The sequence below is a fragment of the Elaeis guineensis genome, chromosome 1 (genome assembly GCF_000442705.2).
Source record: "Elaeis guineensis isolate ETL-2024a chromosome 1, EG11, whole genome shotgun sequence".
Classification (NCBI taxonomy): domain Eukaryota; kingdom Viridiplantae; phylum Streptophyta; class Magnoliopsida; order Arecales; family Arecaceae; genus Elaeis; species Elaeis guineensis.
The window spans coordinates 22908582-22921634 of record NC_025993.2 but is presented as its reverse complement, the minus strand read 5'-3'; the positions used below and the strand labels follow the sequence as shown (position 1 = coordinate 22921634).

General features: G+C 33.8%; 1 long non-coding RNA gene across 1 annotated transcript; it reads right to left on the bottom strand.

Moving 5' to 3' along the window:
* Positions 1–1054: 1054 nt before the first annotated feature.
* LOC140854712 (uncharacterized) lies at positions 1055–4942 on the bottom strand. The gene is made up of 3 exons (XR_012137891.1): positions 4517–4942; positions 4252–4398; positions 1055–1181 (listed from the first exon to the last, which is right to left on the bottom strand). It is a non-coding gene; the product is annotated as an uncharacterized lncRNA (long non-coding RNA).
* Between the last annotated feature and the right edge of the window lie 8111 nt (positions 4943–13053).

Here is a 13053-nt window from a genome sequence, read left to right as displayed (position 1 = left end):
TTCTACATATTGTTATGTATATTACATTAAATGTTCCAACAAGACTTTTATCTTGAATCCATAAGACCGGTCAATACAATGGACGGTCAGCTCGGCAAGTCTTCAGGAGAACATATGGGTCTGGTTAGTTGCATTCTAATAGGACTACACCAAGCGGTTGGGTAAAGTATTCACATGGCAAATTACGGTCCATATGAGGGATAATAACCAAGGATAAAAAAATAAGGTGTTATAACTATTAAATAGTCATTCTAACAATTTTTTTAATAGCCCCCTCCCCAGGGTTTTGTTATATATATAATAACAGAGAAAATAATCATTATAACATGATATTTAGTATTATAAGCATTCATTATACAATAAAACTAACTATCATCCCTGTTTTTTCAGATATTTCTCGTGCTGCTTGAAGACCGACTCAAGGTAGTGCCTCTAGATCTTAAGCCGAAAAGCTATCTAATTACTAGCCTTACGTGCTAAGTCATGGAAGACTAAATAACCTGACCCCTAAAGTAAATAGTTACATTAGCCAATCATGATAGCCAGAGGAGTTAGACAAAATATATTTATTAATTATGTTCTTCTTTTATGTCCACGGGTAGGGAAAAAATTTAGTGATTATCATTGATGGCTCTGAGACAGCATGTATAGGCCCCAGGTTAGTAGAAAGGGATACCTGCTCTTTTTTTTTTTTAAAAAAAAACCATGTTATGTTAGAAATCTCTTAAACTCTTTAAAAGACCACCTAGAAAAAGTCATCACAAGAACGTTTGGTAGGCCACCCGATAAGCATTCATCTGTGATCGAACCCCATCGTAAATTTCTACCAAAAAAATACAAAGTTCCTAAAAAAGAGAATTAAAATAAAAAATAATTATGATAAGAGACTAGAAAATATGAATAGAATGAAATTGCATAAACAAATTTGAAGAGGAGGATAACATAATGCAATAAGACAATATAAACCATTATACTCAATATGTTAATAGTCACATGCTAGGAAAAAAGCTGTAGATGACTTTGTATGTAATTACCTTCCTTATTAAGTGTACCATTCAGCCAGTTGTCTCCTAGATTCAGAATATTAAGTGAAGATAAATTTTTGAGAGATAACGGAATAGTTTCGGTGAGCATGTTATCGCTTAGATCAAGAATTTCCAACTTTCTCAATCCCGATATATCTGTCAAATATACAATATCCAAAAAACAAGAATCTAAATCAAAAGTACTATTTACAACAAGAGGATAGAATAGAATGAAATTAAAGAAATGCTATCTAATTACTAGTCTTCTATGCTATGTTATGGAAGATTGATACTAATGTGACCCTAAAGTAAATTGTCACATCACCCAACTATAGTAGTGCGGTTAGACATTTTATTTATTAATTATCTTCTTTTTTTATATCCATTGGTAGAGAAAAACTTAGGTGACCAAAATTGGATTCTAAGAAGGAATGCATAATCATGATTTATGGCTCTGAGACAAACTCTAGAGGCTCTAGGTTAGCTGAAAGCAATGACCATTTGGATCTAATATTTCATTTGATATTCATGAATTATTTCATCATTGAATTCTACCTCTGTCTCTCTCTTTTTTTTTTTTCTTTAATGCTATTTTAGGTTTGAAATCTCTTAAACCCTAAGAAAAAATCATATAGAAAAAATTATCACGAGATTGTTTGGACGGCCACCATGAAAGCATTCATCTGTGATCATACACCGGTATAAATTTGGCCTTTATCTAGAATGAAGGAAGTTTTTCCACGATAAGTATGGTGGCTGTGATTGAATAAACATGGTCGCATGGCAACAATTCACATGCAACCAGAAGCTTCCCATTGGAATTTTATTGAGCCAAAGTGGTCACCACCATGCAGCTTCTTCTTGGCTCTGTGTGGTGTTATGACATCTTTCAAGAAATTATGGCTGAGACTTTTCAAAGACGTAGCCAAAGTTCATGCTAACTTATTTTTTACTCTCCGCGCATGCTTTGAATTTGACCTCTTCAAACTTTTAATAAGGTTTTCAACCAAGAATAAGGTGCCTTTGGTTTTTCAGGATTCCAAAACTGACTGATGACCAACTTGGAGTCACTAATGACTTTGAGAGTAATTTTAAATTTAGTTGTTGGGTCAGTTGAAGCCCATGATCGACATTTTGTACTTAGCCAAATTGTTGGTTGCTGGAAAAACCAATTGACTTGCTTTGAGTACACGTACAAAACTTCCACTCAAGCTGACACATGTATGGCTATGGAAGGATCTATACATGCATGTATATAGTCCCGTAGCAACTATGCATTATATAAATTTTAATTAGATACCTAGAGGGTCAAAAAATTCAAATAATACCGTCTAACTATTTTTTTTTGAGTAAGATTTTAAATTATTGCAAATAGTATTAAAATAGAAGTAACCTATAGCTCATATAAATTAGGGGGCACTATAGTACAGGCACATTTGGACTAACTATATGCTAATCATAGTACTTGTAATTGAATTTATAAAACTTATTAGATTTCGAAAGATTTAGATCCATGATAATACGAACTCGATATTTGAATCTCAATAATACAGACTTGTGTTCTCAATTACATAGTAGTGGGTATATAGATATATATATATATAGACTCAAAAAATTAATAGGAATTTATATTAAAATAAAATATTTAAATACTTGTAAAACTCTATTCTTATAGTCTAAATAGAAATAAATTTATTTATTTTCTAAATAAAATAAAATTTTTCTAATTTCTATACCTGTGCCTAATAAAGTGCTCTCTCACAGGACGCTCCTCCATCAATGGCTTTCATAGCATCAGAATGGGCCCACATCAAAATCATTATTCACTAGTATTATAAGGTCATCAGGAGAGTTATTTACCTCAAATAATAACATTTCATATGTTTAATATTTAAATAACAACTATAGTTTTTATAACAATGTTATAATGAAAAACAATGGGAAAATAATAACATTACTTTTCCCTTCACTTTTTATTAAACACAAAATATTATTTCTAGAGCATACAATAACATTTAGAGAAAATCTTAATATTAGAAATTTAACTTTAAAAATTAATATTTTATTTATGGAAGGTACAAGTAAATAGTAATGAGCATTATTTATATAAATAGATGATGATAAATATAAATCACATATGCACTATAATGATAGTTATTTTTCTACATATTGTTATGTATATTACATTAAGTGTTCCAACAAGACTTTTATCTTGAATCCATAAGACCGGTCAATACAATGGAAGGTCAGCTCGGCAAGTCTTCACGAGAACATATGGGTCCGATTAGTTGTATTCTAATAGGACTACACCAAGCGGTTGGGTAAAGTACTCACATGGCAAATTACGGTCCATATGAGAGATAATAACCAAGGATAAAAAATAAGGTGTTATAACTGTTAAATAGTCATTCTAACAATTTTTTTAATAGCCCCCTCCCTAGGGTTTTGTTATATATATAATAACAGAGAAAATAATTATTATAACATGATATTTAGTATTATAAGCATTCATTATACAATAAAACTAACTATCATCCCTGTTTTTTCAGATATTTCTCGTGCTGCTTGAAGACCGACTCAAGATAGTACCTCTAGATCTTAAGACAAAAAAGCTATCTAATTACTAGCCTTCCATGCTAAGTTGTGGAAGACTAAATAACCTGACCCCTAAAGTAAATAGTTACATTAGCCAATCATGATAGCCAGAGGAGTTAGACAAATTATATTTATTAATTATGTTCTTCTTTTATGTCCACAGGTAGGGAAAAAATTAAGAGACCAAAATTAACTTCTAAGAAGGAATACTTGATTATCATTAATGGCTCTGAGACAGCCTGTATAGGGCCCAGGTTAGTAGAAAGGGACACCTGCTCTCTTTTTTTTTTTTTAATACCATGTTAGGTTAGAAATCTCTTAAACTCTTTAAAAAACCACCTAGAAAAAGTCATCATGAGAATGCTTGGAAGGCCACCCAATAAGCATTCATCTGTGATCGAACCCCATTGTAAATTTCTATCAAAAAAAAAAAACAAAGTTCCCAAAAAAAAGAATTAAAATCAAAAATAGTTACGACAAGAGACTAGAAAATATTAATAGAACAAAATTGCACAAACAAATTTGAAGAGGAGGCTAACACAATGCAATAAGACAATACAAACCATTATACTCCATATGTTAATAGTCTCATGTTAGGAAAAAAGCTGCAGATGACTTTGTAAGTAATTACCTTCCCCGTTAAGTGTGCCATTCAGCTGGTTGTGTCCTAGATTCAAGACATTAAGTGAAGATAAATTTTTGAGAGATAATGGAATAGTTCCAGTGAGCATGTTATCACTTAGATCAAGAATTTCCAACTTTCTCAAGCCCGATATATCTGTCAAATATACAATTTCCCAAAAAAAAGAATCTAAATCAAAATTACTATTTACAACAAAAGAATAGAATATAATGAAATTAGAGAAATAAGTTGGATGAGAGAAAGGCTAGCTGACCTATCTGTGATAACGGTCCTACTATTTGATTGCTGGATAAGTTAAGTTGTCGGAGCTCGTGAAAGGAAGAAAAAATATTGAAATCCAATTGCCATTGCTTAAATTGATCATATTCCACGAGCCATGAAAGCATGAGCTTTGACACTTGTTTTGTGCTATTGCTACAGATTACTCTCTTCCAAAGGCAGCAGTCTCTCCCTCTTCCCCATGTGGGTGGTGAAGTATAGTTGTTGTGAAGAAGAGAAGATCTAAGCTCTAATAGAGCTTCATACTCCTCTGAAGGACATCCGAAGCTAGAGCTACAGTTGCATAGGACTACAATCAATGAAGTCCATAACAAAATTGCTAGCCTTGAGTAGGTGACAAAGTAGTAGCAATTCCTCATAATGGGGTAACTGTTGTAAGATAATTATCTGATGCGTATTTGCTTCTCATCTCATCCTTGTACTAGTCATATAAAAGCATGGAGGTTTGGAGATTTGTGTCTATAGCCAAGTCAACATATTGCTAGGTTGACTGCATGGCTTCCAATAACGTCATGTTCAATCCCTCAATGGTAAGATTTTTTTTGGGAAAGGAGATTGGGGGTGGACCCCAGCCTGAGAATAATTATTAGAATTGAAAGTGAGTGAAGTGTAATTCACCAAATGGAAGAAACTAGTAAAAAAAATAAAAAAAAATTAAAGACAAGCGAGTAGCTCACAAAAGGTAAAAGAGAGTCATAGGAAGATATGGGGAATAATTTCTTGTAAGATATAGAATCCACTCATTAAGAACTTAAGAAGATTTAGTGGTAGAAACTTTCCCTACGAACTAGGACTTCTCGATAAAGTCTTCAATTGTTCCACGTGCACTGACTCAATGCGTAAACTAGCAAGTCTAAGTCTATATGGAAGAAAAGTATGCATCATGATCCATGTAGGACTTCTTTTTTGGAGAAAAGCTATTGGGAGTTTTTCTACTCTTGATCAAAATTTTTTCCAAAGAGGATTTGACTCTCGAATAACGAGAGCTCTATGACTGTGGACTCTAGATATCCATAGACCAAATAGTCTATCTTCAACTACTATTCAAGAAGAGTAATATTTGAATGTACCATGTGAAGATTAGTGAAGAGATAGAAATTTGTTGGTAAATCCATTCTTTGTTGTACTTAATTTCATGGATGTTAATTAGGCATTGTATGCCTTCATTACTTCAACATCACTTTAAATTGCGATGAACTCTTTTAAGGTATATTAGTTAGTTCTAGTATAAATATGGGAGACCTTAATCTCGCTGCTTAGCCTCTATAAGATGGGCATCTGAGGAGGACTACCTTGCTCCTCTGCCTACCTGCCAGTGGATCTAGAAATCGAGGAAAGCTTCATTGAGGCACTCTGCTTCAGGATTGTCCAAGTGAATTCTGATAGATGCAGTATATAATGCCTAGCCCAAAAAATGAACTGGGTCTAGTCCACTTCACCAGCCTGATGTTTAATTTGGATCATGGCCTGGACTTTGGCTCGTGGCCTGGCTTGAAAAGGGGCCACTCCTCTTCTCGATCTTCGATGGGTGCTAGGAAAGCTAGCCTCCTGGCTATTTAAGGTTACCACCATCCCTCGAGGACGAGCCAATTCTCCTAATCCCTTTTTCCTTCTCTCTTGGATTCTGAAGATTTCTAATTATTGTATGGCCTAACCTTAGTTGCATTGCTCTCCAACCTATCCGACCTAACAAATCTCAACATTGATTAACAGCTGATTTTTATGAAACATTAGTCCAGCTTGGGTCAAATTATAGATATGATGATCAACGAAGATCACATGAGCATCTTCCATGTTTTGACCCAACCCAACCCCAAATTAACAAATGACCTAAAATTGATGGCTCCTTGCTTTGACCCGTCCAACATTAACCAATTACCTAACTCATGTGGGCATGAGTGTGCATGAGCTTAATATCAGTTGCCATAACCTATGACACTATCATATCAGAATGTCATGCATGAATTGTGGCAATCAATCTAATCACTTTAAAACATCTAGCAAGTGATTTGAGCTTGAACTCAGTGGTTGCACCCTCTTATTTGGAAGGGAGAGGTCAAAATGATTTAGACTTGTGTAGTATTATTTGTTAGGATATTATTTCAGAAATCTTTATGAAAAAATCCTAGAATTTTAGGTACCTTCTCTTCTCCAATAGTAAGACTTCTCTCCCCTATCTCAAAAATAGACAAAAGAAAAAAAAAATCTAACAAGCAATGATGCATGCTAATATTAATCCCAAAAGCAACACATTATAGCATTAGAAAGGACCCTCACCTTAATATTTATTGACTAGTGTAAGATCGTCATAATGGTTATTTGCCTCAAATAGTAACATTCCATATTTTTAATATTTAAATAATAATTATAGTCATTATAACAGTGTTATAGTGGAATACAGTAAGAAACTAACAAAATTATAACAGCTGTCCCTATTTTAAAAAGCAATTCTCATTCTGCATTGAGGACCAACTCAAGGCAGTACCTCTAGACTATAAACCAGAAATGCTATCTAATTACTAGTCTTCTATGCTAAGTTATTGAAGATACTGATGTGACCCTAAAGTAAATTGTCACATCACCCAACTATAGTAGTGTTAGTTAGACATCTTATTTATTTATTATCTTCTTTTTTTTAAATCCATAGGTAAAGAGAACTTAGGTGACTAAAATTGGATTTGAGAAGGAATTTAATCATGATTTATGGCTTTGAGACAAACTCTAGAGGCTCTCGGTTAGCTGAAAGCAATGACCATTTGAATCTAACATTTCATTTCATATTCATGAATTGTTTCATCATTGAAATCTATGTCTCTCTCTCTTTTTTTTTCTTTAATAATATTTTAGGTTTGAAATCTCTTAAACCCTGAGAAAAAACCATATAGAAAAATTATCACGAGATTGTTTGGACGGCCACTATGTAAGCATTCATCTGTGATCATACACCGGCATAAATTTGACCTTTATCTAGAATGAAGGAAGTTTTCCTACGATAAGTATAGTGGTTGTGATTGAATAAACATGGTCGCATGGCAACAATTCACATGCAACCAGAAGCCTCCCGTTGGAATTTTATTGAGCCAAAGTGGTCACCACCGTGATGCTTCTTCTTGGCCCTGTGTGGTGTTATGACATCTTTCAAGAAATTATGGCCGAGACTTTGCAAAGACGTAGCCAAAGTTCATGCTAACTTGTTTTTTACTCTCCGCGCATGCTTTGAATTTGACCTCTTCAAACTTTTAATAAGGTTTTTAGCCAAAGAATAAGGTGCCTTTGACATGGTCTCTTGGTTTTTCAGGATTCCAAAACTGACTCATGATCAACTTAGAGTAACTAATGACTTTAAGGGTAATGTTAAATTTAGTTGTTGGGTTAATTAAAGCCCATGATGGATATTTTGTACTTGCCAAATTGTTGGCTGCTGAAAAAACCAATTGATCTGCCTTGAGTACACATACAAAACTTCCACTCGAGCTGACATGTGTATAGCTATGGAAGGATTTATACAGGCATGTATACAATCCCATATCAACCATGCAATATATAGATTTTAATTAGGCACCTATAGAGGACTAAGAAATTCAAATAACACTGCCTAACTAATTTTTTTAAGTAAGATCCTAAATTATTGCAAATGGTATTAAAATGGAAGCAACCTATAGCTCATGTAAATTAGGGGGTACTACAATACTGACACATTTGGGCTGACTATATGCTATCATAGTGCTTGTAATGGAATTTACAATACTTATTGGATTTGAATAGATCTGAATCCATAATGATACGAACCCAATATTCTCGAATCTCAATAATACAAACTTGTGTTCCAGTGAGCCTATTATAGCTGAGATCAATGATTTTCAACTTTTTTGAATCCTGATATGTTTATCAAAAATAAAGTTTCCAAAAAAAAAATGAACCTAATGAAAAATATTTACGATAAGATGATGGAACATATATATGAATAGACTAAAAAATTAGAGAAATAAGTTGGATGAAGGAGAAGCTTACATAAACCAAGAAGACAATATATATACTTGATGTGTTAATGGTCTCTAATAGAGAAATAATTAAATTAGAGCCTTTAAATTATTATCTTGCACATCAAGTGGACCATTTAGCATGTTGTTCCTAAATATAGGGCACAAAGTAAAGATAGATTTCTAAACATAACAGAGTAGTCCTAATTATAATCCTGTTATACTTGAGATTAAAGATTTTTAATTTTTTGAATCCTGATATGTTTGTCAAATAATAGTTCCCAAAGAAAGTGAATCCAAATCAAAACTATTTATAGTAAGAAGATGGAAAATATGAATAGACTGAAAAATTAGAGAAGCATATTGGATAAAAGAGAGGTGATGTAAACCAAGAAGACAATATATAACATATCATACTCAATGTATTAATAGTCTTGTAATAGAGAAATAATTACACAAGAATCTTTAAGTTTTTACCTTGCGCATCAAGTGTGCCATTTGGATAGTTGCATTGCAAATATAGAATCCTAAGTAAAGATTGATTTTTAAAAGATAATGGAATGGTTCCAGTGAGCTGGATATAGTTGAGATCAATGATTTCTATCTTTTTGAATCCTGATATATCTGTTAAATACAAAGTTTCCAAAGAAAGGTGAGCCTAAATTAAAAAAATATTTATAGCAAGAGGATAGAAAATATGAAAAGACTGACAAAATTAGAAAAGCAAATTAGATGAGGGATAGACTAATATAAACTAAGAAAATATACAAACCATTATATTCAGTGTGTTAATGGTCTTATGATAGAGAAATAGTTGTACATGACTCTGCAAGTTATTACCTTCTATACCAAGTGTGCCATTTAGCATGTTGTCTCATAGATATAGGGCACGGAGGGAAGATAGGTTCTTAAGATATAATAGAATACTTCCATTGAGCCAATTATTATTGAGATCAAGGATTTCTAACTTTCTCAATTCTGATATGTTTGTCAAATAAGTTCCCAAAGAAAGTGAATCTAAATCAAACATATTTATGACAAAATGATAGAAAATATGAATTGATTGAAATTATAGAAACAAAGTAGATGAGCAAGAGGTTAACCTATTTGTGATTGCAATCCTCCAATATGATTGTCGAACAAGTTAAGCAGTTGGAGCTCGTGAAAGGAGGAAAAAATGCTGAAATTCAATTGCCAATTCACCAATTCATCATATTGTAATGACCCAGCCCTTAGAGCATTTTGGACCAGCCCAGAAGTTTGGGTCGTGCATAGTGCATGAGAGAGGGAAGGAAGAAGACTCCTAATCGAAGTCTTCTTCCCTCTAATCTCCAACGAGATCGGGGCAGAGTCCCCATTAGGTTAGGAAAACCCCTATAGAAAGCCCTCTCTTCTCTTAGGTCTTCATTAAGGATTTTGGGAACTCACTGAAACATCTTCAAGGATTTTCTACGAGTTCTTGGATGGGAAGAAAGGGTCATCGGAGTTCTTTTTGGCCACTGGAGCCAGATAAGCTCTTTCCCTCCCCTTTCTTTTTTTCCTGATTGTCTTTCCATCCTCGAACGAGTGACGGCAAGCCGTCGGATTTGAACCAAATAGGGCCATCCCTATTTTATTTTGTTTTTCCTCGCATGCTGCCGGCAACAGCTACCATTGAGGCTGTCGTCGGGGTTGTGTGTTCACTAATGTTGGGAACCACCACGGGTAACCGATGTCGGTCCTCCTTGGTTGCATGTGGGGGGAGAGGAGAAGAAGGGGATCACATCCGCCATTTTGGATGAGGAGAAGAGAAGAAGAAGCTTCTTCTCTCTCTTCTTAAATAATTAATAAATTAAATTAGATAATTAATTAATCAATTTATATTTTTCCTTTAGATGGTTTAGAGAAATTTGGGAAGGAAAAATATTGGAGACATGGGTGAGGATCCGATAAACCCCAATAGAAGATTTTAAAAAATTAATTTGATATATTTGATTTATTTTATAACATTATTTAATATATATATATATATAGGAGAACAGTCCATCAGATAGGAGGGCATCGAGTAGCTTTTGACATCCAGAGCATAAGGCAGCGTGTCTAATTTATCACTACTTGAGGTAAGAATCCCTATACATGATTACTAAATATAGATATATACCATTTTACCGTTGGATTTTCTTGTATTGATGGATTTACCAGGGTTGAGATATAATCATTCCTTAAATAATTTTTTGGTATGATTTACATCATTTATTGATTATGCATATGTATTAGTGGTTGATGTTATAGTTATATGGATATGACATTCTTTCTCTGATCATATTGAGAATTTAAAATTGTTTGGTGAAAACAACATGAAATTAATATGAAATAAAAGGATAAAAAATATATGATTTGGATTAGCCTCATCATAGAATAGTCTGTCAGGAGCTATTAATGTAAAATAAAAGGATAAAAAATATATGGTTCGATTAGTCTCGTCATGGAATAGTCTATCAAGAGCTTATGCTTGAGATAGCCTTCACGGGCTTATACTTAGATCAGTCGGTCAAGAGCTCATGCTTGGGATAGCCTGCCAGAAGCTTATATCTGAGACAGCCCTCATGGACTTTCATACGTGGGACAGCCAGATAGGAGCTCATACCTAGGACAATCTTGATGGACTTATAAGTAAACATTTGATTGGATAGAGACTGAGGCATAGTCTTGATTAGTCCAAAGCCAAAAAAGATGAAGGTTATCAAATTGAAGTTGTGAAAAGATGAATCGGATATTAAGATCATATAGACTAATGTTGAATAAAGACCTCACTTGATAGTATATGATGATCTATTATATATTCAATGCATGTTTATGCTAGTATTCGAGCTATTTTAATATATATTATGAGCTTTCATGATATTGTAGTGATATGTCTATATTTTTCACTTCATCCATTATTTTGATATGGATTTATAGTAATTCTTACTGAGCTAAAGAAGCTCATCTTCTTTTGTTATTTTTTTCAGAACCACAGGATGCTTAGTTCGGATAGAGTTAGGCAAGAGAAGTCAAGTATTGGAGCTTTTAGTAATTTAGCTAGTTTAAATTTTTGATACCAACGAACATTTGAATAATTGTATTTGAACAAGTTTACTATTTGATTTGGAGGAGTGACTCGGTTGGCATGTTTAGTATTTATTTGGTTATTTAAAAATATTTAAGTTTATATTTATTTAGGCCTTACATGATCTTTAGGGCACTACTCTGGGATTGTGCAATCGTGTCATGTGGCCAACTTAGGTATTGGGTTCGGGGTGTGACAAAGTAGTATCAGAGCCTAGATTTTAGGAATCCTAGGATTCACTTCAGAGAGAGTGTATATAGGTAGACCTTTAGATTGGAGTAAACTGATGTGAGGCACATTCTTGACATGCATATAAATAAATTTTTGACTAAAGTAAATTATGATACTAATAAGAATCTATGTAGGTTGATATTACGTGAGGAACTGATCGTGGGCGTAATTAGAGACCTACTTGATTTGCTGATGGCTCTAATATTTAGGATCCTTCTATGTAGCAAGAAGATGCCCCACCCTCATCGGTTAGTGATGCACCGCAACAAGAACACTTAACGAGCTCGCTGAAGTCACTCTCGAGATAGAAACTCCAAGTGAATCTGAAATTCAATCTAGAGAACAAGTTACTGCATCCCAATTAATGCAAGTATTGGTTCAACAATAAGCTACTGCGAGGGAAGATATGAGAAAGATATTGGAGATGCAGCAGGACAATAACAACAGATCATGCAACAACTATTTCAGGAGCGGTAGTCTCAATAGCAACAGGAGCTGGAAACCAACAAGAGTATCAAAGCAATTTGAGAGATTTTAAGAAATATGCACCACTAGTATTCACAGGAACCTCAGATCCTATGGAAGTTGAATGTTGATCGAAAGCAATAGAAAAAGTTTTCCATGCTCTGAGATGTCCTGCTGATGAGAAGGTCACTTTTGCCACTTTCATGTTACAAGGTGAGGCAATTGATTGATGAAGATGGAGATCTAAAAGATGGGGCCGAGTGATGCACCTTTACTAAAAAAAATTTAAAAAAATTTTTATGAGAGATATTTTTCTCAAAGTGTCTGACTTCAAAAGGTTCGAGAGTTCGATTGGCTGAAGCAGGGACATGACAGTTGCTTAATATGCGGTCAAATTCAAAGAACTATCCAAATATGCCCCTGCACTAATAGCTGAGGAAGGTGTTCGAGCCAAAAAAATTGAGAATAGATTAAAGGATTGAATCCAGCAACTAGTGACTATGTTTGAGCTGCCCATTATAAAGAAGTTGTTAACAAATCTCTAATAATAGAAAAAGGACTTAATGATGCTCAAGCAGCAAGAGAGAAAAGTATGAAGAAAAAAAGCCGAACAAATGATTCTCAAGATCAAAGTAGCAAAATCTTCAAACCAAAGATCCTCAACCAAACCAAGCTACCATTGAAGGTAAAGCACAACCTTCAAAGGAGCATTAAATGTTATAGTTGTGGAGGACCCCATCTTAAATG